General features: G+C 40.8%; 1 protein-coding gene across 8 annotated transcripts in view; it reads left to right on the forward strand.

Annotated features, from left to right (window-relative positions):
• The window catches only part of RALY (RALY heterogeneous nuclear ribonucleoprotein), a 77,962-nt gene that overhangs the window by 26,361 nt on the left and 24,023 nt on the right, over nt 1-27,578 (forward strand). For 5 of the 8 annotated variants that reach the window (XM_031687912.2, XM_072944086.1, XM_072944085.1 and 2 more), the window contains exon 2: nt 8,130-8,212. The exons of 2 other annotated variants lie outside the window; for them this stretch is intronic. The gene's annotated coding sequence lies outside the window, so the exon portion shown is untranslated. Of the gene's footprint in view, nt 1-1,409; nt 1,495-8,129; nt 8,213-27,578 lie in introns of those variants that run through there. One more of the 8 variants, XM_072944087.1, reaches the window with a different exon arrangement.

Genomic DNA, 27,578 nt, shown 5'->3' on the forward strand with positions numbered 1-27,578 from the left:
CTTTTTAAATTGCTTGATTCATCCTTTTGTGGCACTTAAAATGCAAAAACAATACCTATCATTGAGTCACTTATGCCAGGCCCTGAGGTAAGGGCTTTCCCATGCTGTTTCTTTTATTTCTCCCAATAACATGTTTATGAAGTAGGAAATCTTTTAAAACAAATGTAGGAAACTGAGGCACAGAACGTAAATGTAAATATCTTGCCTAAGGTCAAACCTAATCAGATACAGAGCTGAGATTCAGATCTAGGTCTGATTCTAGAGCCTGAGCTCTTCACTACTAAATTGGTCATTACTACTTTTTGTTACTTTCCCTAAGCAATATATGATTTCTCATGGTTCTTATCCTCTTTCTACTTGAACCTGTTGGGATTTGAATGCAAGTAGTTCTTGAGCTTTTTCTGTCTCGGTTGGTGCCTGGCTGTCTTTATTTTATTTTGTTTTGTTTGTTTTTAATGGAGGTACTGGGGATTGAACTCAGGACCTTGTGCATGCTAAGCACGTACTCTACCACTGACCTGTATCCTCCCCCTTGACTGTCTTTTGATGGAGGTATAGACAGTGACACTGTGTCTTCCACAGCTCTTCCTGATTCTTTTTAGTCAGAGCAGATCCCTTCAACTGAAAGGTGGTACAGCCCTATTTTTATTTTATTTCATTTTTGAAAGAAATCATCCCCTCATTCCTTTGCCATTCATATTAAAACAAGTAGATTTGAACCGTTAAATTGTTCTTAACAGTCTTGTTTGATCCATCAGGAAATCCTTCAGAAGAGTAGGTACTAATAACCTAATTTTATAGATATGGAAACTAAGGTCCAGGAAGGTGAAATGACTTGACAAGCTCATACAGTGAATTAGAGGTAGAGCTGGAACTAGCCTTTAGGTATTCTCTCAGCCCAGTGCTCTCCCTACTAATTTATTTATTTTCAGATTTACTTTTTATTGAAGTGTTTATTGATTTACAATGCTAGTTTTAGGTGTACAGCAAAGTGACTCAGTTATACATATACATATATATTTTCTTTTTAGATTCTTTTCCATTGTATGTTATTACAGGAAACTAAATACAGTTCCCTGTGCTATATAGTAGGTTCTTGTTGTTTATCTGTTTTCTACTAATTTAGTAAGAAGAGAGGCTGTGTGTGTATAATATGCAAGTCAGATCTAAAGTGGGTCAAGCTGTATTAGAACCCAGGATCTAGAGAGTTCTGAAGGGACCTTGCCTCCTTCATCCATATTTTCATCCCAGTACATTCACACACATTTGAGAAATTTAGCAGAAAGGGAAAAACACTTCTCCCCTTAGGGTTCAACAAAGCTTTCATGATAGGGAGCTGTGGGGTTGGGTCCAGAGGATGTCTGTATCTCCTTATCATAGGGAAGGTTAGACTCCCAGGGCTTATTAGCCTGGAGTAACCCTTGTAGAAGAAGCAGAGGAATAGAGGAAGAACCTGCATATCTTCTGATTTCTGCAAGCTTCAGCCTAAACCAGGTGAGTGAGGGTTGGGCTGGAGCAAGACAGTGGTGACAACTGAGGATGGGATCCCTGAGGAGCTTCACTTTACCTCCTGCTGACAGATTTAGTCTGGGATTTGGATAAGCAAGTTCCCTTCATTTAAAGTTTATAAGGAGGAATTCCTACTATTCCTCTTAAAAAAACAAAAAACAAAAAACAACTTTGTTTCTGGAATCAGAATAAAAAAGAAACCTTTCCCAAATTGTAGGCGTCAGACATTTTAATCCTGCCCAGTCATTCCCTTCCTTTTTGTCTTTTTTTTTAACATTTTTTATTGATTTATAATCATTTTACAATGTGTCAAATTCCAGTGTAAAGCACAATTTTTCAGTTATACATGAACATATATATATATTCATTGTCACATTTTTTTCTCTGAGCTACCATAAGATCTTGTATATATTTCCCTGTGCTATACAGTATAATCTTGTTTATCTGTTCTACGATTTTGAAATCCCATCTATCCCTTCCCACCCTCCGCCCCCTTGGCAACCACAAGTTTGTATTCTATGTCTATGAGTCTGTTTCTGTTTTGTATTTATGCTTTGTTTGTTTTTGTTTTTTTGTTTTTTTGTTTTTTTTTTTTAGATTCCACATATGAGCGATTTCATACGGTATTGTTCTTTCTCTTTCTGGCTTACTTCACTTAGAATGACATTCTCCAGGAGCATCCATGTTGCCACAAATGGCGTTATGTTGTCAGTTTTTATGGCTGAGTAGTATTCCATTGTATAAATATACCACATCTTCTTTATCCAGTCATCTGATGATGGACATTTAGGCTGTCTCCATGTCTTGGCTATTGTAAATAGTGCTGCTATGAACATTGGGGTGCAGGTGTCATCCTGAAGTAGGGTTCCTTCTGGATATATGCCCAGGAGTGGGATTCCTGGGTCATACGGTAAGTCTATTCCTAGTCTTTTGAGGAATCTCCATACTGTTTTCCACAGTGGCTACACCAAACTGCATTCCCACCAGCAGTGTAGGAGGGTTCCTTTTTCTCCACAGCTTCTCCAGCATTTGTCATTTGTGGATTTTTGAATGATAGCCATTCTGACTGGTGTGAGTAATACCTCATTGTAGTTTTGATTTGCATTTCTCTGACAATTGGTGATATTGAACATTTTTTCATGTGCCTTTTGATCATTTGTATGTCTTCCTTGGAGAATTGCTTGTTTAGGTCTTTTGCCCATTTTTGGATTGAGTTGTTTGGTTGTTTCTTATTAAGTCATATGAGCTGCTTATACATTCTGGAGATCGAGCCTTTGTCAGTTTCATTTGCAAAAATTTTTCCCATTCTGTAGGTTGTCTTTTTGTTTTACTTATGGTTTCCTTTGCTGTGCAGAAGCTTGTAAGTTTAATTAGGCACGATTTGTTTATTCTTTTATCTCTGTTGCTTGAGTAGACTGTTCTAGGAGAACGTTTTTGAGATGTATGTCAGATAATGCTTAGCCTATGTTTTCTTCTAGGAGGTTTGTTGTATCTTTTCTTATGTTTAAGTCTTTGATCCATTTTGAGTTTATTTTTGTGTATGATGTAAGGGAGTGTTCTAGCTTCATTGCTGTACATGCTGCTGTCCAGTTTTCCCAACACCATTTGCTGAAGAGAATGTCTTTATTCCATTGTGTATTCTTGCCTCCTTTGTTGAAGATTAGTTGACCAAAAGTTTGTGGGTTCATTTCTGGGCTCTCTATTCTGTTCCATTGGTCTGTATGTCTGTTTTTGTTTCAGTACCATGCTGTCTTGATGACTGTAGCTCTATAGTATTGTGTGAAGTCTGGGAGAATTATTCCTCCAGCCTCTTTCTTTCGCTTCAGTAATGCTTTGGCAATTCTAGGTCTTTGATTGTACCATGTAAATTTTATTATGATTTGTTCTAGTTCTGTGAAATATGTCCTGGGTAATTTGATAGGAATTGCATCAAATCTGTAGATTGCCTTGGGCAGTGTGACCATTTTAACAAAATTGATTCTTCCAATCCAAGAGCATGGGATATCTTTCCATTTTTTAAAATCTTCTTTAATTTCCTTCATCAGTGGTTTATGGTTCTCTGTGTATAATTCTTTCACCTCCTTGGTTAGATTTATTCCTAGGTATTTTATTACTCTGGGTGGTATTTTAAAGGGGATTGTTTCTTTACTTTCTTTTTCTGTTGATTCATCGTGAGTGTAAAGAAATGCTACTGATTTTTGAATGTTAATCTTGTAACCTGCTACCTTGCTGAATTCTTGAATCAGCTCTAGTAGTTTTTGTGTGGACCTTTTAGGGTTTTCTATATATAGTAACATGTTGTCGGCATATAGTGACACTTTTACCTCTTCTTTTCCAATTTGGATCCCTTTTATTTCTTTCTCTTGCCTGATTGCTGTGGCTAGGACTTCCAAGACTGTTGAATAGGAGTGGTGATAGTGGGCATCCTTGTCTTGTCCCATATTTTAGTGGGAAGCTTTTGAGTTTTTCACCGTTGAGTGCTATGCTGGCTGTAGGTTTGTCATATATAGCTTTTATTATGTTGAGATATGTTCCCTCTATACCCACTTTGGTGAGAGTTTTTATCATAAATGAGTGTTGAATTTTATCAAATGATTTTTCTGCATCTATTGAGATGATCATGTGGTTTTTGTCCTTTCTCTTGTTGATGTGATGTATTACATTGATTGATTTGCGTATGTTGAACCAGCCTTGTGTCCCTGGGATGAACCCCACTTGGTCATGATGTATAATCTTTTTTATGTGTTGTTGGATTCTATTTGCTAAAATTTTGGTGAGGATTTTGGCGTCTATGTTCATCAGTGATATTGGCCTATAATTCTCTTTTTTTGTAGTGTCTTTGCCTGGTTTTGGTATCAGGGTGATGGTGGCTTCATAGAATGAGTTTGGGAGTATTCTCTCCTTTTCAATCTTCTGGAAGAGTTTGAGAAGGACTGGTATGCGTTCTTCTTTGTATGTTTGGTAGAATTCCCTGGTGAAGCCATCGGTCCTGGACTTTTATTTGTAGGGAGGTTTTTTATTGCTAATTCGATTTCATTCCTAGTGATTGGTTTGTTCAAGTGTCAGTTTCTTCTTGAGTCAGTCTTGGTGGACTGTATGTTTCCAGAAACTTGTCCATCTCCTCTAGGTTATCCAGTTATTCTTTATCTGCTCTCCCTTTTACCCTGTCCTCTACTTCTCTTTTCTGTGTTAAACACCCATCTTCCCTTTCTTATCCTTTTCTCTTCTCACCTCTCTTCATCTCTCCCCTAACTCCTGAAAACAAGTATGGGGAAAGGGCACCATCAGCTGGCAGATACTAGAGGTATCCAGGCTGAGAGTCAGAACATGAAGCTTGAGATTTTGGACCTTAGAACAACATTAGTAGGGCAGGTATTTTATTCACTGGCAAGTTCCCCAAATACTTAGCGTCTCCTACTTGCCAGGCTCTGTGTCAGATACTTGGGCTATTCCAGTTAATAAGACCCTAAACCTGCCATAAGGTCACAGTCTTACGGAAAAAATATAGCAGCAATAAACCTCTTCTTCTCCCCTTACACCCCCGCCCCCCATTCAAATCACTGGATTTTAATCCTTCACAGTTAATCTGGGCCTCCTTTCATGTTGCTACATAATAAGTAGCAGACCATGAAGTAGGCTAACACATAGGCTTTGGATTAAAGTAAAGCAGACCTAGGTTCAGATCTTAGCTCTGCTACTTACTAGCTGTTTGACCTTGAATAGTAAACTTAGCCTCACCCATCTTCAGTTACCTGGGCCATAAGATGGGCGTGCCATCACTTGCTTCACAGAGTATTACGAGGATTAATAAGTGTAACACCTAGCCCAGTGCCTGGTGCATAGTAGCCCGTATTTTTCTGTCACCCTGCATCAAGGCCTTGCTTAAGCCCTTACTTTTATGAAGCTTCTGAGGTCACTTCTATTCAGACTGATTTCTTTTTCCACTTTTACAATACATAGCATTCTTGGAACTATTAGGTCCCACCTAATATTCTTAAGTAGTCCTTTGTAGGAAGTTGACACAGTCCTACCCTTAACTGCAAAGAGCCCAAGGATAAGGATTGTTCTCATTCATTCCTGCATCCTTTATAACCACTATCCCAGAGATGGGACCATGGCTTACGAGGCCCTGGCAGTATTTTTTGGTTGATTGGATAGAAGACTTGGGGTTTTGCAGCTGACCAAAAGAGCTAATAAAGACTTTCTCCATTTTTCAACTATCTTTACCCAGTAAAGGAGAGGATGAGCATAGAAACTCTCAGAGTTTCCCATCTTAACTCTTCCTCTTTCTTCCGTTATTACCTTGATTCTGACAAAATCCCTGTATTGTAGGCAGGATTGGATTTGTATCCTAATTTTGTAGTTAGAGAATCTAAGGCTCAGATATGAACTCAGGTCTCTTGTTAGGAGATAGATCCAGAGTACGATAAGAGTAGCAGAAATGTGAACAGAAATCTTAACTGACTAGGTCTTCATTCTCTGGAACAGCAAGAACCTTTACAAGGAAGAAGAATAGGGGAACTGTAGTGCTGAGGGTTTAGTGGTTGGTGAAGCCAGAGCCAGATGTAGTTATAGCTAGAGATGTTTCAAGAACATGACAGAGAGAAGGGTGAGAAAGTGTTCAGGATAAATTCATTGGATTGCTAGCCCTTGAAGGTTAAGAAGGATTTGAATATGTACCAATGAAGACAGGCATTCCAGGTGAGACAACAACATAGACGCAAAAGTATGGGATCTGGAAAGCCCACAGTAGAGGTATGGCAGATGATAGATGACCAGACCATGGTATGAGAGTCTGTAGAGAACAAAGCTTAGGTGACTGGGAACCATGATTGTTTTTGAACAGGGGAGTGGCATTAGGAACATTAGTCTGGCAGTGTGGGCCCAGTGAATTGAAGTGGGAGGGGTGGAGGGAGACTGGTGAAAGAGAGATCAGGGAAGAGGCTACTACAAGAGCTTGCCCTTGTAATGTCAATAAATTCTAAGAAATGTTCCAGCAGTGCAGGCAGGCAGCAGATAATGAGATCCTACCAAGAGGAAGTTGACACAGCAGGAAATAAAGAAGATGGTTTGGATGCAAGCTCTTAGAGAAAAAAAACACCAACCCAAAGCCACACACCACAAGGACTTGGTAATAGCGGGAATGGGGAGTGAGAAAAGAGGAGTTGGAGAGCATGAACATTCGGAGTCTAAAAATGTACTTGGGAGAATTTTTACACTATTTACTGAACCGTAGGGGCTGGGAAGTAGGAGATGAGTTCAGTTTGTTGACATGTTATTTGGAAGTGCTGATAGTCCATTCCTAACCAGCCACCCGTCTAGTGCCTCTGCTTTTGTACTTTGACCCTGGCCTACAGAGATCCTTTAGTTCCTTGTGTTTACTGCTTTGTTCCAGGACTGGATTCCCCCCACAGGTCCCTCTACCCATGTCGAAGAGCAGCTATCACTTCACTGAAATAACATAGTACATGTAAGGTGCTTATCCCAATAGCAGGTTTATTTAAAGTGTGTATTAAATGTTAGTGGCTTTTCAGTGGCTGTTGTTAACATCATAGTTTTATGATCCCAGTAGCCTCTGGAACTCCTGGCTGAAGGACTCAGGAGTCGTTAAACCGGTATTCAGTAAAAAGCCTGGACTGTAAGTAAAATAAAAGAGGATCTCAGGCTTGAGGGTAAATAGGGACTTTGAGTCATTCATGTCAGCTAGGACTAGAGAACATGTTTCCTGTCTTCTTTCTTCTGTTTTTGAGAAGTGGTATAATAACGTGGTTAAGAGGGCAAGCCCTGGAGTTTGGACGTCTGGAGTTAAAGTCCCAGGTTTACTATCTATTAGCTGTGCAGCTTTGGAAAATTTACTAACTTCTCTGTGTCTCAGTTTCCCCATTAGTAAAATGGGGAATTTAATAGCACACCAACCTTAAAAGAGTGTTGTAAGTATTAAATGAGTTAATACAGATAGAGGGTTTACAGTAGTGCCTGGCATGTGCTGCTATTCACCTTACCTGGTTACGTCTATCCCACATTCCAAGTATATATGGGAGTTTCTCCATTTTTCAACTATCTTTACCCAGTAGAGGAGAGGATGAGCATAGAAACCTGCAACCAGTCTCAGAGTGCTTGAAAATTTGTCCTAGCTAGGTTCCAGGTTATGTATACCTGGAACCTCATTTTCCTCATCACTGCATTCTAACTATATTGACTGTCTTGTTCCATGGCATAGCAAGTTTATTCTTGCCTAATATTGCCTCAGGTCTTTTGCACTTGATATTTCCCCTTTCTGAAACACTTTTCCCTCTGACCTTTGCAGATCCTGCTTCTTGACTGCATTCTGGTCTCTATCTAATAGTCACCCCTTAGAGAAGTCTTTCCTGACCATTTTATCTAAAATAGACCCCATTCTCACTCCTTGTCATTCTTCCTTCTCTTACTCTGCTTTATTTATTTATTTTTTGGTTTATTTTTCTTCATACTACTCAGTACAAACCTGAAATTATGTATTTACTTGGTAACCTAGCTTTTGCTAGGATGCAAGACATGTAAGGGCAGGACCTTTGTCTGCATTGACCTAAGTTCATGCCTGTTCTGAGCAAGATCCTGACTGACTTCTCTCTCTGTTATAGGTGAGCTCTGTTCCCTAAGGCAGTTGGTGCTGACCCTGTAACCCAAAAGAGGAAATTGCTGGCTGAGCTCAGCCTTGGTACTGGTGAGTGAAAGTACCTAGGTAAACTCTGGGCAAATTTGGGCCAAGATACAGGATAACTAGATTGGGGGCTTAGTTTTACCCTTAGTACAGGTACTTAAATATAATTACTCTCCTACTCTGTGCCTAAAAGATTGTCATAAGCAGCCTCCTGTATTGAGAGAATTGAACTTGCTTTCTTAGAGCTGCCATGAGACAGCCTGGGATCATTTGCCGTGAATAAAGCAAAGCAGGCCCAGTTCCTTCTGGAAGCAGCTCCTTCCTCTGCCAGCTGCTTTCTGCTGGGGAGTATCCCGGACCTCGCAGCTAAGCCCATTCTCTCATAAGTTCTCTTAACATGACTTCAGAGCCCTTAGAGACTTTCCTGATTTCCGTCTTGATTGTGACCTACCAAGCCCAGAGTCAGCTTCAGAAAATCTTGTGGTTTTATCAATCCTACAGAATGTAATCATGAATAGTGGTGAAGATGGGGCGATAGAGTGGGGCTGTATGATGGGGAAGCTTAGAAGGAAAACTGAAGATAGTGAGACAGGAAAAGAAATCGACACATGAAGAGCCAATTGTGTTATGGATCTCATTTAAATTAGACAAAACCTCATTTTATAGGTGAGGGAGTTGAGGCTTGGGAAAATTAGTTTGCCTAGGGTTTACACCTGGGAATCCATAAAACTATTAGAACCCAGGTCAGTCTAACTGAATACCATTGTTCACGCTGACTTGGCAGACTTTCCTTGGACTGCTGATACCCCTGGCATCATGATTTTTCTAATAAAGTTCAAGAAGACAGATCTCCTTAGGGATTCAGAAAGGAGGTCTAGCTATTTGAGGGGCCCAGCAGGCCAAATAGGAGTTAGGGGTCCCTTCTGAGCATTGGCATTTTTAGTGAGGGGGGCCAAGAGGCTGAAAGATATGAAGAACCTTCAAGCAAGCAGAGACTTAGGCTAAATATGACTGGAAAGAGAAGAAAACATCTGTAACACATGGGATGCTATAAATATTTGGGCCAGCACAGATAGGGACCCGGAGAACTGAGTTGCAGTTGGGAAACCTAGATTTTTATCTTCTTTCTCAACATTTGCCTTTAGATAATCTTCATTTCCCTCTTTGTAAAATTGGACCCACACCTCCACATATTTATTTTGTGTACACCAACCATGCAGAATGTTGTAGAAAATCAAATGAGAAATGCAAGTTGGAAAGTTTTGTGAGTTGTAAAACAGCATGACTGAAAAGAGAGAAAGTGAGAAGAAAGTGTTACAAGTATTCCTGGCATCTCAGTCCCTGAACTATTTGCCACCCCACTCCCCAAAAGTAAAAGGGAAGGTTTTGCTCTGGAAATTTAAACTGTAAATTTTCTCCGGTGCCCTTCCCTCCTTCCCTTCTTCTGCAGGCCCTACCCAGAGTTCAGTCGTTCCCCAAGTTCAGTCTTTCTAGGGCACAGAGACAAAACCAGGCAGTATCGGCAACCATGACTTGCAGCATGTGGGCTGCAGAGCGCAGGTTTAAATGCACTCATACACCCTGGTTCCAAGACCACTGCTGGTACAGATAAGCTGTTTTCAAGAGCCCATCCTCAGCATGTGTCTGTACTCACTGACTAGTTCCACTGGGTTGTTGCCATGTTACCTGCTGTCATCTCAGAAGAGGAGGGCTATTCCTATTTTGGCCCTAGGTTCCCTGCCTTACCACCTCCCCCTCCCCACCCCGCCCTGCCTCAACTGCTCCAGAAAAAAATACTTATACTGTAGTCTAGTATTGTATCAGAAGCCATGGGCATTCTGGTTTTCTCACCATCTCTCTCTTCGCCCTTGGCCAGTGATATAGGTCACTCTCTTCACTGTAACAAGGGGCATTCTGTTCTTTCCTCGGCCTACCTGAGGGTACACAGGGTCTGTTCCCCCAACTTGATGCTCTTGGAATCCCTGTTGGCCAATCTTCCCTCCTATGCTGAAACTCCAAGCTCTTGCTGTCACCTCTTTTTGTCTTGGTTGATCTAAAAGTTCTATAGCTTCTGGCCTTTTCATGACCTGGGCATCAGGCTTGCATTTTATTGTTCTTGTAACAACTGCCCTGTGAAGAAGTTCCACTATTGACTATTTTAAAATATAAATGATTCCATATAAAAAAGTGTATAATATACTGATATCCATATAGTGGTTTATTTATCTCAATTTTTCAGAGTCCAACTATTAAAAAGAAGGAAGCAAAGCATTGTCATCCTTAAGGCCTTGTACATCACTAATTTATTCCTGTTTTCACATGTAACAAGTAAAATTGCTTAGCAATCTGGTTTCTAAACCCTCATAAGATTAAAAGCAGCATATAAAAAGGAGAGGAGGAGCTAGCATATTAGCAGCAGCTAGAGGTGAGAACTGAAAGCTAACAGGGAGAGGTAAAAGAAGAATCATAAAGTTAAAATGAGTATGAAGGCCATGTTTTAGGAGCAACAGCCCTATAGATATCTATGTACTTCAGTAAGGTGGGGCTAGGTAATTTTTAAAGTAGTTCTAGGTTCTTTTTGAAGGCCAGAGGTATCAGAGAATGTATAATTACTTGTAGTGTTTGCTATATTATCAGGTGCTATATTGAATGCTCTACATAAATTGATTTCATTTTGATAACAGTTTGGGAGATAGGTGGTGATATTCTCATTTGGTAAATTACTGAGACTTAGGGAGGGTCACACAGGCAGTGATTGAAAGAGCTCAGCGTAGAACTTTTAAGAATCTGGCTCAAGAGAACCAGATTTTTTTTCTATTACTTTACATTGGCTCTTTCCCCATGACGTAAAACCCTGGTCCTTCTCAGCCTCTTGGGCCAGTGGTTCCTGTTTCCCCCTTTATTCATTGTCTTGTATATGAACTTATTAAAGACATTCATTCATACAGTTTGTATTTGTTGAGTGTCCACCATGTGCCAAGCACAGTGTTAAGTGTTTGAAATGTAGCAGTGAAGAAAATAGCTTTCTCTCATGTAGTCTAAATTCTAGTGGAGGAAAAACAAATAAGTACATATGAAGAAAAATGAAGCAGGGTAAGGGAAAAGGGAGGGACTGTTGTGATGAAAAAGGCCTCTGACATTCATTAACAAAGAAAAAAATCCCTCTACATGATTATACCAGCTATGACCTCCAGTTTAGTGATGAACAGAATTGGTGAGAGTAGACACTTTTTTTCCCAGTTTTAGGGAGAAAATATTCAGTTTTGTACCATTAAGTATGATGTTAGCTGTAGGATATTTTTGTGGATGACTTTTATCAGGCTAAGTTCTCTTCTATTCCTAGTCTATTTGATGGATGTTGAATTTTGTTTGTGTGGTTTTTGTCCTTTATTCTACTAACATGGCATTACATTAATTGAGTTTTGGATATTAAACCAAACTTGTATTCCTGGAATAAATCCCACTTGGTCATAGTGTATAATCCTTTTTGTATGGTGTTGGGTTTGGTTTCCTAACATTTTATTGAAGACTTTTTTCATCTGTTTTCATTAGGGCTATTGGTCAGTAGTTTTCTTGTGATGTCTTTGTCTGGCTTTGGTATCAGGGTAAAACTGGCTTCATAAGTTGGAAAGTGATCCTTCTTCTATTTTCTGGAAGAGTTTGTGAAGGATTAGTGTGTGTGTGTGTGTGTGTGTGTTTTGATTATTTGATAAAATTTACCAGTGAAGCTATGTGGGCCTTGGCTTTTCTCTGTTGGAAGATTTTTAATTACTAATTCAAATTTTTTTTTTTTTACTCGTTATAGGTCTACTCAGATTTTCTATTTCTTTTTGAGTCACTTTTGATAATTTGTGTCTTTCTGGGAATTTGTCCACTTTGTCTAAGTTGTCTCATTTTGTGGCTTAAAGTTGTTCATACGATTTCCTTATAATCTTAAATACTCTGGAAAGTCAACAGTGATATCATTCCCGGTTTTGGCAGTTTGTATCTTCTTATTTTCTTGGTCAGTCTTGCTAAAGGTTTGTCAATTTTGTTGATGTTTTTTGAAGAACCAACTTTTGTTTTCATTGTTTTCCTATTCCATTGATTTCTTACTTTAATCTTTATTATTTCCTAACTTTAGCTTGCTTTGGGTTTAGGTTGCTCTTCTTTTTCTGATTTCTTCTGGCTTAGGTTACTTTTTTCAGGCACTGTGCAGCCCAAATGAAACTTTTCTACAGGCTTGACTGACCTGTGGGCTGTCATGTGCTCCTGATGTAGTCTCTGGAGCAGTATCTGGAGACTCAGAGAGGGCCTAACTCAAAAACAGTTGGGGAGAACAAGTGGTCAGCAGTATATGCATTACCAACAGGAAGGGGCCTAGGGCTCAACCCATATGGGCAACGTGGATCCTGCCTGCCCCATTTGTGTGAAGGTGGGCCTGAGATGGGGTGGTGTAGAAAGTAGTCAGGTAACATATGGAAAGCCAAGAGCTCCCCAGACTTCTGAGGAAATTTTGCCTGATACAGAACTGGAGGAGACGGCTGCCCACTTCATAGACTTCAGAGGCAAATGGCTTTGGAGGCCTTGCAGAATACCTCTGTTGCTTCTTAATGAGTGAGATTCTAAGCAGAGATTTGATTCCATCAAAGAAATAAGTCTTAAAGGCAGACCCAATAGGTAAATATTGATATGGGAAGAGATCTAAGCAACCCATGGACTTGTTGGGTACTTATTTGTGGCCTTCAGTTTCTTCCTCTATAAACAAGGAGTAACAGTTTCTACCCAGCCAACTGTGTAAGGCACATTCCAAATAAGTGCTAGATAAAACTGTTAGATACTGTACGCATGCAAAGGACTGTTAATGTTAGTAATTATGGTCCTGGGGAACCTCGGTTGGAGTTTGAGAAGGTCCAAGAGCAGTAGCAATACATCATCATCCTTCGAGGTGTGGAGGATGAATGTCTGATCAGAGCTGATTTTGTAGCTTAGAGGTTCATTGTCTGCCAGTGTAGTCATCAGATGGCTCTTGGAGAATTCTACAGAGAAAATCTGAGGGAGGCCACCAGAGCAGCTCCTATTAGAAGCAGCTGTTCCTGTTCTCTCCCCAGCCAGGAATTTTGCCCACATTTTATTACTTTGGTTCCAGAGACAGTTGGCTTTCTTGAGGGTTGCTGTCAAGGGAAAGCAATAAGGTCCAGCTCAGTTGAAGGGACAGAGTAGTGTACACAAGGCTCTAGGCCCTGTGTGCCCCTCCTTCCCTAGTTTTCATTAAAACTAAAGAGGATCTTTCTGTCCCACTGGAGCAGCATGCCTGACAGAAAAGGGACTCACAGGTCTTATAGATCACATCAAACTAGGACATTGACTGTGGCAGAGAGGTAAGGTTCTGAGCCTGAGAATAAGGCCAAAAGATCAAAAACCCAAGCTGGGAAACAATGCATTAGGAAACCAAGGTTCATCAGCACCTGTGGTATTAGAATCCTGACATGAGTAGGACATGAATAAAGGAGACTTAAGATCTCATGGGGAGGATGCAAAAAAAAAAAAAAAAAAACACAAAACCCCAAATCTATCGTACAAAAGATCAGGTTAACACAAAAGCAGAAATTGCTTCTTTTGAGTTGTCTGTCATTTTGTATTATTAGAGTCTCCACTCCTCCTCTCTACCTTCATCTCCCTCCCCTCACCATCTCTACAATTAGCATAATGTCAAGATTTACTGTACTAAGTGCATAGGGCAAGAGATGAACATTATCTACAGTATAACTGGTCTTTGGGAAGATTAATTAACTGCATCTTTCCCACTGTTTTATATATTATTAAAAACCTTAGGCCATATGCTGCTGGAGAAAGAGAGGAAGCTTTAAAACCAAAGGTTTGAATCCTTGCTCTGACATTTATTTCCTGTATGACTAACCTCTCTGAGCTGTAGTTTCCTCATCCTCAAAATGGGAATAATGCCTATATGGTTACTATGATGCCACAAGGAGATGATAAAAAAATACTGTCTTGATTGAGGTTCAACCACTAGTAGTTGAAATAAATTCTGATGCCACGTGTTCAGTGTCACTTTGTAGTAGGAGGTGAGTGTTGTGACCCAGGCTCTTAAGCCTAACTCAAGCTTGAGAAAGCATTTAATATCTCTGGGCCTCAGTTTCCTCAGCTTCAAAAAGAGGGAATGAGAAGTAGAAAGTTGATCTGTAATTGCTGATGTGTCTCTTCCAGTTTTGTCCTCCAAACATACTTGGTCTGTAGTTTAAAGGGAAAAAAAAGTCAGGAAGAGCCAAAGGAGACTAAGCTTTAGTATTGCTTAAGGCTGCAGCAGGGACAGTTAGAAAGAAAGAGCCATTATCTACAATAAGAAGTGTCTGGGAGTCTACTGCAGGGACAGTGACCTGCCTGTCACCCAGCATTTGGAAAAGAAATATCAAAGAGAAGATCAGAATGGCCCGAAAGTTGAAGACTGAGTAGATAAAAAGTATGAGACCATGAAGCATAGGACCCAGGTGTCCTCCATTACCCACTTTCCGCACGTTCCCAGTCAAGCTTTTCTCTTTTTGTAGGCTCCATATCCCCATCTGTAAAATGAATTAGGATATGTATTCTCTAAGGGCCTCTTCAGGGCTTCCTAAAATTTCTTGTCTACTCTGGCTCTCAAGTTGGTTTGTACCCCAGCTTTGCCCTTGGTGTTGAAGATTTCATTAATAGGAGAAGGCTCCTTAACTAGCCAGGCTTTGTCTAGCACTAGAGTATGTATTTAAAATACTCTTGAAACCACAATTTCAGGCCACTAAGGATCATAAGATTTTTCAAGTCCAGAAATTCCTTGGTCTGCCTGGTCTGACCCCCTTACTTGCCACTGAGAGATGAGACAACAGAGTAGAAAGACTACGGGCTTTGACAACAGACCTTGAATTCAAATTCCTGCCAGCATTAGCTTAATCTCTCTGTGCTAGAGTATCATCGTCTGAAAATGAGAATAGTGATGATAGAGTAAGCACATAGAGAATTGTATTTGGAGGCGAAAGAAAAAACAGGCCTGAGAGATGATGCTACCTGCTCAGAGCAGAACCCAGGTCTCTTGTGTCTTAGTCTAGGGTTTTTTCTTTGAAGCCAAGGTCAGCTGTACCCATATGTATGTAGTAGCAAAGATCGAAACTGAAAGCATGTCAGCTTTCTTAACATCTCCTCCAACAGTCTTCTCAATTCCCTTGTGGCCTGTGTCAATAACACAGCTCGTACTTGTTTTAGAAACAAACGCTTCATAAGCACTTCCTGTTTGATTTGCTCTGGCTGGTACAGGATCCAGATGCTCTTAAACTAGCACAAGACTCTCCAAATTAGCCCATTCCCATGCTAAGCCACTCACAGCCCTGATCCGTTGTTGGCTGAGGTTTGTCCCCTAGTCCTCTTTACCTGTCGTGTGAATCACATTTGGTCATTTTTCGTTCTTTGCCCTTTCCCTCTTGATGGAAGTCGCTTTTATTGAGTGCCCACTATGTGCCAAGTATTGTGATAGGTATTCTAAATTGATTATCCCCCTTAATCTTTATAACTCATTAAGTTATTAATAGCTCCAGAGGGAAAAGCTGAGCTTCAGTGAAGTAAATGAGTTTGCCAGAGGTCTAATACCCAGTCGGTGAAAGCTGGGGTTTGAACTCAGTTCCTCCTGTCCCCATAAACCCCATGTACTTAGTATAGTAAGCTCTTTCCTGAGTATCATACTGCCTACGGCCTCTGCCCTCCAGGAGGGTAGAGTGTTCAAGAGTGCCCAGGAAGGGGCATTCAGTGGCTTTAGTATAACGGGAATATCTTCCATGCCTACAGTACAGTTTCACATGAGTTGCTTCTGCTCTGCCCTGCCTCAGACCAGCTTCTCTAGGATCCAGGTGTGTGGCCAAAGTTCCAAGCACTAAACAAGAGGCCAGGTTTCCATCTTCAATATGGAACACAGAGTCTCTAGTAAAAGTGTACTTGTTTTCAAAGTTGAATGCGGGGAGTATTTCAAGCAGTAAAGTAAGCCCCTTACTTTTGTGCTCAACTCTGAAATGCAGAGAAGGTACATAGAGGGTCTGTACATCTCAAGTGTGATGAGCCTTCAGGGAGGAGATATATACATGTAAAAGATCTAAGAATAAGATTGCTCTAATAGGTCTTCAAATCTGTAATTGCATTTCAGTTTACAAAGCACCTTACTTGTAGAGATTTTTCTGAGGAAACTGAAGACATCTGCCTTTATGTGGCAGAGTTAAGGGCTAGAGTCCAAATGCTTAGTCTTGATAAGCCCTCCCTGAAAGGGTTCTGCCCTGACTTTGGGCCCTACCCAGTGTTCATTTGCAAAAGGGCAGGCCTTTAGTCTCTCTCTGCCCTTGTCTGAGCCCTCCTCTGCCCACATGTCCCCTTCCTCACCCCTTCCTACTCAATTGCTAGGGCCTTCTTAATGAAACCCTCTTCTAATGATGTTTTTAAGCACAGGGTAAGAGGAGATAATTTTGGCTCTGTATTTTCCCCAGGACCGTTAGTTATAAAATGATGGAATTTTATATGTCAGAGTGGGAAGAGATCTTAACTAACAGTCTTCAAGTTTACAGAGGAGCCCTTTATTTAAACATATAATCCAACATCTGAAAAAAGAACTGCTCTGGTGGGGAGGGTATAGTTCAAGTGGTAGAGTGCATACTCAGCACGCAAGAAGTCCTGGGTTCAATCCCCAGTACCTCCTCCAAACAGAAATCAATAAATAAACCTAATTCCCTCCCCTACTAAAAAAAAAAGAAAAGAAAAAAAAAAAAGAACTGCTCTGTTTGAAGTGGTGGTAGGGGCACCAGAGTCCACCAGTTCAGCCTTACCCTCTTCATAGACAGCCTCTGAGGCATCTGCCTCAAACCTGCAGGGCTGCCAGGAACAGTTTGTAAAACAACAAAATCAACTCTCCCCATTTATTTAATTGTGAATTGAGGCCCAGCAAGGGGCAGTAAATAATAGGCCCAAGGTCACACAGTGAATTAGTGGCAGGTCTCCTGACTCTCATCCTGGTGCCCTTTCTGCTACACTGAGCTTTGTCATTTCGTAAGTCACCACCTGTTCCACTTCACTAACATCCTGTGCCTGGATGGCAGGCTTCTTTTGCCTCCTGGCGTCTGGTTCCTGTGAGTTAGGCAGGCCTGTGGATGTGTGTACTTTGACAGGGCATAATTCTCATACATGTGGTGAGCATATGTCAAGTTTTGTCTAACTCATTGATGTGGGAATTAGCAGAAAGAATAACTGAGAAAGTGAATTTATGTTGTTAGTGGAAAAAGGATAGCTGAAATTAGGTTGCTAAATTAGATCCAAAATTGATTAATGTTCTAATAGAAATGTAACATTTCATATTACCTTTTCTACTTAAAGTGCTCCTTCTCAGTTTTCTATACATTAACCCATAACTTTGCAGAGTTTAAAAATATTTGGGCTCTGTTTGTGAATAGTAAGTCAAACAAAATTCCATTCTCCAAGAGTATCAGACAACTCTCAGATGAATACTAAAAAAAGTCCTAACATGACTTAAAAGGTCACATTGTCATCTTTTTGCCTTACTTCCAGTTATAAATTTCCTTAACATAGTACCACTGAAAATGATCATAGCCTCTGGTATTAAAGCTGGGTAGAACTGTCCCAATCCAAGAAGGCATCTTTCTGCTCAGGGAACAGACTTGGTTTCTTTGCTGAAATTTCTGCAGGTAACAGCCATCAGTAAGACCTTGAGCTGTCTGCTACAGCCCTACTCACTGGCTTGGACCTTGGCCTTTGCTAATCCCAGACTTGCTTCTTCCACTGTATCTGGTCACAGAGATTTTTTTCCCTGCTTCTGGTTACCCTCTGGGCCATTTTAGATGCAAAGAGTTCAGAGTTCCATCTGGAGGTTTTGAGCAGAGTTCTACTCAGGTAAAGTAGGCTTTCATTCTGTAGTTTTGTCTCTGAACTGTTTTGCCCATCTTCTCGTTCCTTACTGCCACCATCCAAGGCCAGATCTTACTGAGACTTTTTAATTGTCAACTAACTTGTCTCTCCATCTCCTGTCTTTGCCCCTGAAATATAACCTCCCTTTTCTCTCCATAGATTTTAAGATACAGATCTTATTCCTATTACATCCCTGCTCATAAAACCTCTAGAATAAATCCAGTCTCCTTAGCATGACATTCAAGGGTCTGCAAATTCTGTATCTCCCTCTTCTTTCCAGCGTCTGTCCAGTCCCACAGGAGTTCATATTAGTGGGTAGAAATATTAGGGAAACCAACTTTTGGATAATATGAAGCAAGAATCACCTGATCAAGTCTGCCAGTGAAGGTTAGGAAGTGTTAGTTGTGGTGCTATGTTAACATCCAATATGAAACATTTGTGTCAGTCACAGGGATAGGTTCTTAGGGATAAGGAGTAGGCAAGTACATGGTTTAGGCCTTTGGAGATACAGTTGATCAAGGAAAACAGGTAGATTAAGTAGACAACAGTGATGATCACTATGTGTGTAGTTGTGTTAGGATGTGATTGTTAACATTTGGAGATGATTTTTAAAGATCCGCTGAGGCAAAGCAAATATTAAAAATGGAGCCAAAAAGACAGGTTAGACCTAATCCCACCTGTGCTTGAACTTCTGAGATGTTTACCAGTTCCACAAGCCCATAAGTTAATCATAGCATAGCATGCCAGAATTGGAAAGGGGATTTAAGGACCAGTAGTTCATACATTGATGCATTCAATAAATGCCTAATACTGTTCTTGTACCTGGGATATAGTAGTGAATAAAACAAAGACTGTTTACATGGAACTTGCTTTAGTGAGGGATCCAGAAAATGAATAAATAAATAAATTAAATTAATTAATTAAATAAATTAATTATTAGATTATTTCTTATGTGTTATGAAGAAAAGCAGGGCTAAACCCAAAGGTAAGAGCATGTTTGTAGAGAAACTAGAAGGCAAACAGTATGGTTGGAACAGCACTGAGAAGAAGGAAGCAGAAGATGAGGTTAGAGAGGGCAAAGTTGAGGCCAGAACATACAGGGCCCTGAGGTCCATTTGGCCAGTGGGAAAATAAGGCTAATATTCAGGGCCACATACCAAGTTCGTAACAAGGCCAGGACTGGTACCATCCTGGTTCAGTCTCCCTTCCCTCCGTGCTGTCTTCTGACTTTTACCCTAGATTAACTTGAATCCCATTTAATTCCTTTATTCTTCTCTCCCTCTCTCAGCTCTCTTTCACTACCCCTGTGCTCAGGGCTCCTGTCACACCATTGTTCTGTTTCTGCTTTGCTTAATCACAGCATTAGCATTTCTCAGACTCATATTTGCACACATGACCTGGTAATAGTGATTCCTGAAAAGCCAAAGCTTGACAGGTCCTTAAATATCCTTTAGTTTGGTTCTCTGGTATTAGAAACTCAAAGAGGATAAGTGGCTTGCCCAAGGCCACTTATCTAGTTAGTGCAGAACTTGATTGCTTTTGCTTCCCAGTCTTTGGTCCTTCATTTTCTGCATGCTACCTCTCTTTCTTTAGTGTCCAAAAAAAGGGAGTCAGGTTGTAACCCACATAGTTGGCAAGAGCAGCCAGCATTCAGTGGCCCTCTGTCATCTGCCCTTGAACTTTTTATTTGGTTTTTGTTGTGTAGTTTTACTATTTTATTCTGGCCAATGTCTTTGAACTGCCACCCTTTACAAAGACTGTATGTTGCTAGATTTCACACCCTTGTACACTCTAACCCCCTACTTCACCCAGCAGCCTGCTCTTAACCTCCGTTCTACATCCAGGCTTGTCTTTGAAGCCCAGCCCCAGTCTCATCTTGGGAGAAGCAATGTTGAAAGAGCACAGTGTTTGGAATTAGATATATTTGGATTTGAATTCTGGCTTTGGCATATACAGGGACAGAGTAATCCTGGACAGCTTATTTGACCTCTGAGAGCAGTTCTCTCATCTGTAAAATGGGGATGTTATTACTTGCTTGTTCGGCTCATTGGGAAGATTATTTAAAGTATTATATGTATACACTTAAGCATTCTGTAAAGAGAAACTTAGTCATTCTTCCTCAAAGGCCCATTCTTAGTGCCCTCTCCTTTTTTCCTAATTATCTAATAGCTAACACTTCTTGAGTAGGTTTCTATGTGCCAGACACTTGCTTTTAAAATTAGTACTTATAGTGCATGTGAATCTGTAATTATCTCAGAGTAAAAACGTTTAAAAACAACTTTGAACCACTGACCTAATTTTTCTATATTTATTATTCTTGCTGTAAATAGGTAGGTGCCAGGTTAGGATTCAGTATATGCCTTTGTTCCAGTTGTCGCTATTTTCTAGCTATCTAAATTTGGACAAACCTCTTGATCTCACTCTTAAGTGTTTTTTCCACCAGAGCCCTAAAATTCTGTCCCATAACCATTTGGAAATTTTGACTTGCTTACCCTCTCATCTTAGAAAATGTGCCTCTCTTGATGACATTGCAGTGGCAACTGGCCCCACCCTGTGTGACTTAGGACAATATGGGAGACAAGAGAAGTAGGTGCCTGGGAGTCATTAGATCAAGGATTGGTAACTCCTCACAAATCAGATAAATCAAAAGATTTCTGGGGTAAGAGTCTGGGGGTAGTGTTGATGGTGACTCTACTTGGATTATGTTCTGAGGATAAGTGGGATGGCCAACTTCATTGAATGGAACAACTAGCAATACACAGGTGCCCTTCCTTATTCCGTGGGCAAAAGACAGTATGTTAGTGGCAAGTGTCTACCATGGCCGTGGCTGCCCATACGCCATCTCTGCCATTTAGGACATCAGTTGCTGGCCCTGTCAGCCCCTAGGCAAGGTTGCTGTGGTTCGATAGAAAGAGCCTAGTCTCTGGAATTGCACAGATGGGAGTTCAAATCCCTGCTTGCGAACTACTGATTATGTTCTTTAACTAGCTCCTTAGTTCTTAAAATTCTTACTTTACTTCTTAGAGCCTCAGTTTCCCTGTCTGTGAAATAGTGCTGTTGATACCTACTTTGGAGGTTGTTGTGAGGATTCAAAATACCATAGGCAAATAGGTGTCACATAATACCTTATACTTAGTTGGGTGAATGGCAAGTTGATCTGCTACCAGATTAGTTAGCTTTTTGAAGACCAGTATTCTTGGAAAGTGGCATTCAGGTCAGGGCTGCTCTGATTCTCTGACCACTTCCCCACCCACCCCAGAAATACCCTGGAATTCTTTCCTTCCTCAGGTTCAGGCCCCAGAAATGTTGGGCAGTCTCTGTCCCACCAGGTGGCATATCTGAATAAGTAAGATTGTTACATAGCAGACATAAAGGGCCAGGGCAGGTAGCTCAGACAGCAGCTGATGAGAAAAAGGCTTCTCTCTGTTCCCAATATATTGGTCCTTGGGGATCCTAGCTTTGAAATGCTAATTGACATAGGAAGGAAAAGATTCATTAGGCTCTGGACTCATTAAAATGCTCTGCTGCTCACCTACAATTTATTCTTGGCACTTCATCACGAGGAATTAAGTAAACCAGTGGGTTGAGAGGCTGCTGACAGCAGAGTTCAGTGTGCCTGATGCTGCTTGTGGGCTGAGGATGTTGGGCCTTCCATACTCCAGAGCACACAGCTGGCTTCAGAAGTTTCTCACCCTTAGGACTTAGCATGAGTTGAAGTCTCATATATTTTCAGTACTTAAAGAACCTTCTGAGATCATTCATAGATGATAGCTTAATTATGGATGGTCCAGAGAAGAACTGGGGCTTGCTAGAGATCATGAGCACAGTAGTGGTGGAGCTAGAATTGGAAACAAGTCAGGCCTGCTGACTTGCAGGCCAGGAATTTTTCCCTTGCATCACCTTTGTATTTCTAGATTGAGTATTCCATTCGTTCAACCTCCAACAGATACATTTGACACATTCTCTGTGCCAGGATTCTATGATAAATGAAACAGACATAGGGGGAGAGGGAATACTTGACTCAGTATTGAGGGGTTAAAAAGGCCTCCAAGGCTGAAGGGTTGAGTAGGAATTAGCTTGCAAAGAAATAAATGAAGAGCGTTCAAGGCCAAGGGATCAGCACCTTCAAAGGCTAGGAGACTCTCTCCAGGAATGGAAAGTTTGAGTCTTGCTAGGGTGGAGGAAGAGATGATAAATCAAGACAAGTCGGTCTGTGAGGTTTGGACCACTTTCTGTTGTAAGAACCCTGGGATTAGGAGTCATGCGTGTTCTAGATGTGTTTCTGCTACCAGCATTTTTAAACATTTTTCTTTTTCAGTGTGCCAGTGCTGGGCATTAAGGTACAGAAATGCATAGGATGTATGTAGCTCTGTCCCTCAGAGATCTGTCAGTTTAATGAGGCTAACAAACTAATAAATAGTAGTATTTATTAGTAAATTAAAGTAATACTTGCCTTTGTTGGAGAAAGTCAGAGTTGAGCTATGTGTTACCATCAGTATTTTCTCTGGGCTTTATCTTACCTGTCATGTGGTGATAACTACTGTCCTGTGTAGCTTATGAGCTGATGGGAAGATAGCTTTGTAATGACTGATATTTGTGTGACATTTTGTGGATTACAAACCACTCTTCCATCATTAATTAGTTGAATCTTAACTATAATCTTATGATTTAGGAAACTTCCCACCAATTTATAGACAAGGAAACTAAGACTTAGGAATGTTGAGGTTTGTTTATGGTTTTATAGCTTTTGATTAACAGAAGCTAGAATTACAGATCCAAAACCTGTGCTCTGTGTTGCAGTATAGTGGATCTGAACAAACTTTGAAAAGTAGAGAGATTGCAACCTTTTTGTCCCTTCTTTGAGTGTCAGGTTTCCCTCTCCCTTCACTAGAAATGCAAAGAAAACTTCATTGTGAGAAAAGCAGACTTACATTGGCTGGAGAGAAAGAAAAGGTACTTATTTCAAGTCTTCCCCAGGCTGGTCTCTAAACTTTTAAGACCATGTGCCTCAGTGCTGTCAGCTCCTGCTCTTCCATCTCATGCCATTTACGGAGTGCTGTCTCAACTGTTACGTCATTGGCTACACATAGCAGCTACTTTGATTATTCAGTTCACACTATTCTTGAATATACCCTATGAGCCAGAGAGACTTGGCTATACAAGAGAATCTCTGGTTAGGCTCAGACCGTCTTGGTGCAGTGCCTTCCTCTAAGAACAGGGGCTTGGGTTATTTACTTCTCTGTCTGGCTAGGGCCTGGTTCCAAGAATAGTTTGCCATTATTTTTGGCCTTATTGTACCAGAAGCTGAAGGGAGCAGATGGTCACAGTAGTGTGGCTCTTGAGGTGTGATCCCAGGCAGGGCTGGAGGATGAGTTGAGAGCCCTAGACCCATCTACTGCTATTTATGTGTCCAGATTCCTGCCAAAGTATTTTCCATCCCAGAGCAAGGTGAAGCTGGCCAGCCCTCCTTCCAGTTCCAATCACCTCCTCCTGCCCCCTCCTCTCCCCATATGCAACATACTTGTTTGTCCTCTGAATAGATTTCATACAAAAGCTTCTATGATCTGCTGTCCCAAATGACCCTTTGAATCTATTGCCCATGCATGTTCCAAGATTTAAGGAGTCTCTCCCCACAGCCAGTCTGGTATCTCCTTTATCTACAGGCCTTCCAACAGGCTCCTGCACTCTGCTGTTTTCACTCCTGACTCCTTAAGCACATTGGCTGCTTGGTGTGAATCTGACAAATACCCTAAAGAGTAATTAACACTGAGAAATTGACATATTTCCTATTTATCCAAAATCCTAACTGGAAAATTCTAAGGAACACTGTTTTGAGGTTTGTGCGGTGACTGGGATAAGGACAGTGGATGTCCATGATGGGAAGCCTGTAAGAACCTTAAGTACCTCAAAAAATCATGAAAGGAACTATCAACATGTGTTCAAAATATTTCCAGTGTCCCTGATATTCATGTACATTACAGAGTCCTTTCATATCTGTTATCCCCTTTGAGTCTTAAAGCAACACTTTGAGCGTAGTTGTGCAGGGATTACTATTCCCACTTGACAGCTGACACCAAGGAAGGTTAGGGAAGGTTAGTGATTGTCATGGTGGTAGAGCCCCAAACAAAACTAAGATTTGGAAGACAAGTAGTCCTGGGTTTGAAATCCGGTGCTTCCCACATTCTAGCTCCGTGAGCTTGGGCAAGTTACTTAGCCTCTCCAAGCCTCATCTTTCTTGTCTGTAATAGGATAACAATATATTTACGTCTTATGGTAATTTAATCTAAAGATTGAATAATATAATGTATGGAAAATGGCAGCACAGTGTAGAACAAGTATTAGGTGCTCAGTAACTGTAGGTTTCCCAACTAAGTGTTTTTAAATGTCCTGTATTCTGAGTCTTTGAAAATTAGTACTCTCACTACAGTAAAATAAATTGTAATAAATAAATAAAATGTAATAAATTTCTGTTAAGCAGAGTATCATTTAAGTGCCCCACTGGATTAAGAGAACTGGATTAGTGGAAAGCAGGGATGCTCCAGGCACTGGCTGAGTACTTCTGATTCAAATCACGGTGGATTAGAGCTGACAGAGACCTAGAGATCTGTTCCAGTGTGTCTTCTTCAGAAGAGATGTTAATCCAGGAAAAGTCAGACCAAATAATGCAAAGTACATCTCTTTACCATTGACTTCTCAGAGCCTTAGCGTGCATGTGACTGAAGAGGAAGGGATGGAGCATGCCAGTTTCCTATTTTTATTTGATCTTGGAGCCACTTTTCTTAGGAACTCAAGATAATGTCTTGAGGAATGGTGGTTTTTCATGGAAGAGTTCATGCAACACTGATCTGGTTAAATTCTTCCATTTTCTGAGTAAGGCCATTAAAGTCTGTATCACGTTTATGGAGCCAGTCCACAGTAGAACCAAATCTAAAGTTCAGGGTGCCTGACTCCTTCTTGGGCCACACCACTGTTTGCATTCCATTATTCTTCCTCTTCTAGCCAGCAAATCACTAAAATTACAGGGGATTCTGCAAACCACTAATCAGAGAGCATTGTTTGAGCATCAAGCTTTTTGTTTTGACATGTTTGTGCCAGTAAGCAGGCAAATGAGGAAACAACAGGCTTAATGGCCACCAAATGTTTCCAAACAGATGAAAGACCAGGGGTCAGGTAATTGTAGCTCAATGTCTGGAAAGGTGCCTCTAACCTACAGAGTCTGTTTAAGTCTGTTCTTGCTTTAAGAAGTTTCACTTGCTTCCAAGGAGCTCATCCAAGAGGCCCAAAGTGCAGAGGCCCCAGTGATGAACACTCTGACACCAGTAACTCTGGGAAAGATCCTGAGAGGAGTTTGAAGGGAATGGGTCAAATTTCTATTCTTCCGTCGCCATCTCCACCGTGGAATTCAGTGCTGCTGGATTTCTGTCTAGACCCTTACAGGGGGAGTTGTCCTTGGCATTTGGTGGGGGCTCTCCTTCCTTTTACTAAGCCTTCTAGTTTAGACCTAGTAATAATATCACCCTTACTTTTGCAGAGTGGTATAGTAGACTTTTCGAAACCATCTGATACTCAAAACAAACCTAAGTTACCTTCCATGTGTCATATGAGGACAAGGCTCAGAGAAAGAGTGACTTGTCCAGGGTCTGACAGCATAATTTAGTGATATGTTCATTGTTGTATTACAGGTGCCTAGTGCAATCCTGACATACAGTAATCCTCAAATATTAAAAAGAATATTTTTGATGTCACTATTTTTTATTTCAGCCATTTTGATGGGTATATAGTGATATCTCTGGTTTTTTTTTAATTTTAATTGAAGTGTAGTTAATTTATAGTGTTAATTTCAGATAAACAGCAAAGTGATTTGGTTATACATATGCATACGTATGTTTTTTCTTTTTGGATTGTTCTCCATCGTATGTTATTACAAGAAATTGAATATGGTTCCCTGTGCTATACTTAGTCCTTGTCCAACAAGGTCCTTGTTCTCAAATATTTATTAGTTGAAAAATTAGTTCTTTCTCAGGACTGAACTTCAGATCTTCAAACTCTATGCCCAATGTTCTTTCCATTAAACCACCATGGTGGGGCCCAGCGGTTGGGCTCATCTCAGGGTCACCAGATAATTCAGATTGGGTCTCCTTTGCTGAGTTGATTGTTGACAAGGACAGCAGTTCTAGGCTTTGTTGCTCTCTGCTTGGTGAGGACCTTGTACATTTTCCCCACCACCAGAAGCCCAGATTCAGCAGTTTCTAGGCTGCAGATTCAACTTCTCTTTTGAGTCTCTGCTCCCTGTAGTCTACTGAACAAAGACACTGTTGCTTCCCAGCTTTTTGCTCTGCCCTCCTTTGTTCTCTTTCTCGTCAATATTTTGCCTGTGCTTCTGCCCTGCTAATGGATGAGGAACTTGGGCTCATCTCAAGAACACCACAGTTCTCTTTTAAGGAGCTGCCATGTCAGGTACACTGGGAAGCCATTTACTGACACTGTGTCCACCTCGGATTCTTTCACCTGTTAGGAGAAACTCACTGAGCATCTACTGGTTGCTAGGGCAATGCTAGAAGCTGGGTTTGCAAAGATTAATAAGAGTCTCTACCTTCTAGGAGTTCAGAGTCCAGTGGAGAGAAACAGATGTGTAATTATAAGAGTGCAGCGAATGTTGCTGAGGCAGAGGTCTGTAGAGAATATCAGGATCCAGAGGAGAGAGTGACTATATCTGCCTGTGGGATGGGAAACCAAGGCTTTCCTTAAGAGTTTTCATCTGGGGCATGATGTCAATGGCTTTGTGCTCAGAAGACTTCTTCTGGCTCCAGCCTCTATCACCAAATCAGAAATTGGTTCTGGGCCTACTTTATTAATGAAACAATCTCTCTCTTAACCTTTCTCAATGTTGAGAGTGTGATATTTGGAGCCATCTATTAAATGGGACCAATAGTAATTAATTTCATTCAGAAAATTCCTGAGTACTTAACTTTCTGGTACATTATCTAATTCTCACAACCTATGGGGAAGGTACTGTAATATTTTTCCCATTTTACAAATGAGAAAACTAAGGCACAGAAGAGTTAAGTCATTTACCCAGAATTATACAGCTGATAGATGGCAGAGCTGGGATTTGAACCTGGTAGTCCGACTCTAGAGTCATTGTCTTAAGAGTCTCAGAAAGGGCCATTGTGACCTTGTATAATTCTTACTTCAAAAAGTTGTAAGAACGGGAAGTAAAATACTTAGCAATGCATCTACCATATAAGAAGCAATTACAAATTATAATGATCATTTATTATGTTACAAAACAGCCTTTCCTAAAAGCTGGAGTGGATTGGGCCCCTGCCAAGATGTCTTCATTCTGTCTCCCCCCCAAAGTCTCCTGTGGCTTTGTTACCTCTACTGCCTGCTTCTTTGTTTCTTAAAGGATGAGGAAGGGGGCGGGGTCAGTAGTACATGGAGTGCAGTTCAGCAGATACTCTCCAAACACCTACTCTGGGCCAGGATCTATCCTGAAAGACAG

This window comes from Vicugna pacos, chromosome 19, assembly GCF_048564905.1.
Source record: "Vicugna pacos chromosome 19, VicPac4, whole genome shotgun sequence".
NCBI classification, from domain to species: Eukaryota; Metazoa; Chordata; class Mammalia; order Artiodactyla; family Camelidae; genus Vicugna; species Vicugna pacos.